This window comes from Halyomorpha halys, unplaced genomic scaffold (genome assembly GCF_000696795.3).
Source record: "Halyomorpha halys isolate HHAL.00 unplaced genomic scaffold, Hhal_1.1 Scaffold798.1, whole genome shotgun sequence".
Taxonomy (NCBI): domain Eukaryota; kingdom Metazoa; phylum Arthropoda; class Insecta; order Hemiptera; family Pentatomidae; genus Halyomorpha; species Halyomorpha halys.
In genome coordinates, this window is record NW_027107612.1 from 184379 (window position 1) to 190109 (window position 5731).

Consider the following 5731-nt stretch of genomic DNA (forward strand, 5'->3'; position numbering starts at 1 on the left):
ATACAGAATTATCCCATGTTGTGAAACCACTGGAATAAGTTTTATTTAATTAAATAAGTATTTGTTATATATTTATAATATAGACAGAATTTTATGCAAAACACTGACAATTGTATAACGTTTCAAATAACTGAAAATTCTGAGTGGAATAACTTTTGTAATAAAGAAGCAAGAAACACACCAGTCAACCTCAGAAAGTATCAGAGCGCTGAAAGTTTAGAGTTAGTTCTATTTTACCTTCAACACAAAAAGGATCCCAGATGTGAGAAGGCTTCAAGGAGAATAAGAAAGTATAAGTAATACTTTTTTAGTCAAAGTGGCACCCCGAAGTGAGTAGTTCACCAAAGATTTTCTCTCACAACTTATATTACACTCCCAACTCTCAATGTTATACTTCATGCCCCTTGCCATCCAAGAGGCAATTGAACAGAATCTGAATAACACTTACCTACAAAATCACATAGTAGACTGATGTATCACATAAAAAAAAAAAAAAAAAACTCCATCATCAACACTTAAACAACAAAATAAATCATCACAAGATGGACACACAATGTTTAACTAATTGATCTTTCATAATATATTTGAGAAATGCTAAGTTATTATAACAGAAAATAAATTAATCAAATGAGATAGATCATATAATTATATTTTCTAAGTAAAAAAAATTATAGCAGTAATTAAATGACCATTAAATTTCAAATAAAAAAAGATATTGATTTATTAACTAGTATTTCTTTAACAGTGAATTTTTTTTATTAATTTAAACATAAATTTTATCCTAATAGATGTTAAAATATGAATAAAATAGAACTCCTATGATACCTCTCACCAACTTTAATAACCTCATACAAAAAAAAAAAAAATAAGACAAATAAAAGTTTATCATAATTTATCAGCATTATAGGAATCAACATATTAATTTAGGTAGTTATATTCTAAGAAGGGATCCAATTTGTATTTTAAAAAACATAAATAAATAGAACATTAAAAAAATGTTATAATTAAACAAAAATAATAAAGAAATTTTTAATAGTTTAAAAGAATAGCAGATTTCTTTTATTAGTAACTTAACATCAAGGGAACAAAAACAGATGGCGCCACACAATACATACACTTGATACACCACAGATAGCGCCATGTTCCTACAATGCGAGCAATCAACATATTAAGGCTTTTTATCATAATAACAAAGATTGTTTACTTCAAATAGTCATAAAAAAAAAAAAAAAAAAGGTATGACAAACAAAGTTCTGCATTATATTTATATATATTTTTTAAATATTGCAACTACTATGTAAGTACAAAGAGAGTTTAATAATATTAAATTTTTATTATAGTAATGTATGTAAAACCTTGACCAGAATTATTAGTGCTTCCTCACATTCTTGCGGGATTTTTTAAACAATGATCTTAATAATTATGACCTACTTTTTAAAAACATACTACCTCCAAAAAAGTCATTTTTGGGATTTGCATATCAGTTTGATGAAATTATTTTTTAAATTAAATTGTTTGAAAAACAGTAATTACAATAATTTTCTTGACTATGCTTGGGGCTAGAGAATGGTTAACTTAATATAAATAGAGTAACTTGTAACTTTTTTCAATTCTTATTAAAATTTCTTAGCTTGAAATCGGAAAAAGCCATGCACGCACGCACGCACGCAAAGGATATTTTACATATTTTTAGATTTTTTCTATGTTATTGCGTAACACCTTTGTTCTGCAGGTATTTAGTCAATATTACATACCAATCTATCTGTTTTTTTCGTTAGAGCAAAACAATATTGATCGTATTAAAGTTAAGTGAGTACAAAATCACAAAAATCTAAAGTAATTTCTAGTAAAATACACTACAAAAAAATTTGTTTAGGAAAAATAAAGCAAGATTTATTTTTAGTCTTTTGAAAACCTTAAATACGAATTTTCAAATAAATCGAAAATCTTTGGACTTGATTTTGGAATGATATTATTTTTTCTGCAAATGTCTCTCATGTAAGAAATAAATTCATAACTTCTTATAATGTTAAATAAATGCAACGTAACTATGACTGTTGGAAAGATTAATATCCGCTCTTTCAAGTCATGTCTTTTAGATTGTTTGCCTTTATATGCTAGAAAAAGTATTTTCAATTAGAGAAAAATTTCCTAAACTTTTTATTTTATATATCCGGTTCTAATTTGTTTACGAAGGTATCATTTTGTGCAGTTTCGAGGGTCCTAAGCCCCTTTTAAGTTTATTGTAGATCAGTAGTGTAGCGTTGGAGTTAGTACAATTTTTGTGATTTTCGAAAGGAATTTATTTTAATATTGTGCCGAGATTGTGTCATTGAGAGGTAATAATATAAAAATCGTTTTTTTTTCGTATTTATAATAAAGACATATGTTCAATAGTATTATTAATGGAATTAAATGTATTCAAAATCACAAAAATAAAAAAATGCTTCTCATAAAGTATGCCAAATATTTTTTTTGTTTCAAAAACCAAGTATGATTCGTTTTTACCGATCTCCAAAACCATGAAACATGAATTTTCATAAAATATATAAAAACATTTTTACTTGGCTCACTATGCAACGTCAGTCGGTTTTAATTCTTTCAATTGAGTACCCGTATCACACAAGTTTCTGCGGACAGACATTGCAAAATGGGCCAGATAAATATTTTATCTTATACAAATAATACATAAAAATGAATCTGACTTACTTTTTTTTTTTAAAGAAAGTTTTTTCAACCTAGTTTATAAGAAGCGATTTTTTAGTACAAAATTACAAGATTATATATGACCAAGATGGCTGAAGGTTGAAAAGTGCCTATGTGTTTGATTGAGTATAATACTTATTTGTTAACTATTTTAGTAAGTTATAATTTTTAGTTATTCTTATTAATTATATACAACATAAAATATTATTTAATTTATAATCTTAAACACTTTAATGAGACTGGTTAATTTTTTTAAATAAATAATTTAATTTCTATCCATTTTAGTCTCAACACATTTTATTCTTCTTTTAAGTCCGACGTTTCGGCCAATCCGGCCATTCTCAGGGACAATCTACTTAATACAATTTTAGAACTATGTGACTTAAAAACTCAACTCCATGCAGGGTGTTCTGCCCAGGTCAAAACAACAGTTCTGATTAGTCAATATTCACATTAAAACCAAAATTAAAATGATTTATCACAGTCACTATTTGTTAAAACTTTATCACAACATTGCTTTAACAATTGCAGTGTGTTCTACATAATAATGCTACCATCTTGACATTTGGGAAAGGACTGAAACGGTTTTGAACTGAAAGGTGTGTATAGGTTTTTCCCAACTTTTTTTTTTATTCGGTAGGCAGTCTGTATATTACGTCTGTTTCTATTTTATGTTGTTATTTGTGCCATTATGAATTAGGTTAGAATAGCATGAATTTAAATATTGTTCATCTGAATATTTCTTAATGGCTTAATTCTTATGTTTTTCAATAGTGATCATTTCTTTTAAATTTCGTTTGTAGTTTTTTTTCCCGATGTATGGTTTTTGGCGCATCAAATTTAAATTTATGTCCTGTTTTTCTAAAATGTGTAGTGAGAGCTTTTGATCAGGTATGTTGGAATTGTTAGTTATAGAGGTACAACTATATTTGTGTTGATACACCCTTCTTTTTAGATACTGTTCTGAGATACCAAACTAGGATTTTCCGCAGTATTCTTCACAGAAGAATCAGTGTGTGAAATTTCCTGTGAAGAAAACTGTGGAAAATCCTATTTTGGTATCTCATATAGGTATCTAAAAGGAAGGGTGTATCAACACAAATATAGTTGTAGCTCTATAACTAACAAACCTGACCAAACAGCTCCCACTACACATTTTAGACAAACTTTGATGCACTAAAAACTATTCATAGGGAAATAAACAACTTCTAGCGAAATTTAAAAGAAATGATCACAATAGAAAAACATAAGAATCTAGCCATTAATAAAAAATCACATGAACAAAATTTAAATTAATGCTATTATAACCGAATAAATACATAATGACACAGACAACAACTTAAAATAGAAACAGACATGATATACAGACTGACTACCTACTAAAAAAAAAAAAAAAAAAACGGAACATGTTGAGAAACCTAAACACACACATCTCTTTTCAGTTCAAAACCGTTTCAGTCCTTCCCTATAATTATAGATGGTAGCATCATAATGTAGAATACACTGCAGTTGAGAATTGTAATGATTGTATTAAACCATATTTTGATTGCAATATTTATTAGTCAGAGATTGCACTATGTACTTGAAGTTTTGTAAAGTGAGTGTATGTTCTAAAAAAAAACAGTATTTTTCTCACTGTAGGGCATGACTATGCAAACAATTTGTGAAACGTCGCCAAAAGATGTATTACTACAAAGTTTTATTATTGACTGATCCTCAAGTCCCACACAAAAATAAAGTATACATAAAGCAGTCGTGAAAAAAGTTATTAATATATATATTTATATATTTCTTACATTTACTTAAATTTGGAGATTAGATTAAATTCATGACTAGTGATAATACTAAATAGACAAAATATTTTTTTCTTGTTCACTCAAAGGAATATGTTACATTCTCAACTTCCTTTGTAGCACGCATTTCGCATCTTCCTCGTGATCTGGCAAATGTTTACTTGAGATATTCGGTGTTCTGGAACCTTTTTATTATTTTTTTTTTTTTTAATAAAATTTAGGAACCCATCCTAAAGTTTATTAAAAAATAATAATAAACAAATCTGTACCGCTACAACCCATGAAGGGTGAGGGGAGCATTACTTTGTAATGAAGTACTGTTGCTAGACCAACGGTAGTGCAAGGAGGTGATTTGGTAAGAATCATGCTTGACCGCCAGATTTTCATTTAAAAAAATGTGTATATATATAACTTGTTTATCAATATTTTTTAATTACTATACGTTTTTTTGAATATTTAAATTAAAAAAGTGTGGTAATTTTTGTTAAAAATTGATGTTAACTTAAAACTTATTGATGTTAAACTTAAAATGTTTTTTTTTTTTTTTTTTATAATTTATTTATTGATATTTACAACTGTATACATCTAAATACATCAAGTAAATTAAAATGTTAAGTTTTAGTTTAAAAAAAAAATCACACTAATTTAACAACCTAACCTAATTTTTCCGAAATTAAAAATTGTAATATAATATGAATAACAAATAGTTGAACATTGGAGACGGTAAACGAGGAAAATCCTGTTCATGCATGAACAGAGATAGAACCTAAGGTTTGTTCTGTTGGGGAAGGGGGAGTGAAGAAGGGCACGTAACGTCACTTGTTTGTTGTTGGAGGGGGTTAGGGGAAGTAAGCTAACATGATCTCGGTGTTAGATACTTATCTTGAGGGTATTTGCAGTCAGCTCTTGTAATTAGAATTATATCTTGATATACATAATACCTAGCATAAACCATTTAGTTGAAATAACTTACGCAAGTCAAAACTGTTCGTAGTAATGAGAACTTTCATAGTTTCTAGATTATTAAGAAATAAAAATATTCGTCAATATTTTCTTGATACTTTTCGTTTAAGAGAATAAACAAAAATCCATTCAATAATCAAAACTAATACCACTCAGCCACTCAAACAGAGGTCCATAAACCAAGCCCCTCCTACTGAAGGCGAAGTAAAACTCCAGGAGAAATAAATACTCATTCCTTAAATTTATCTCAAATCTAATATATATATATA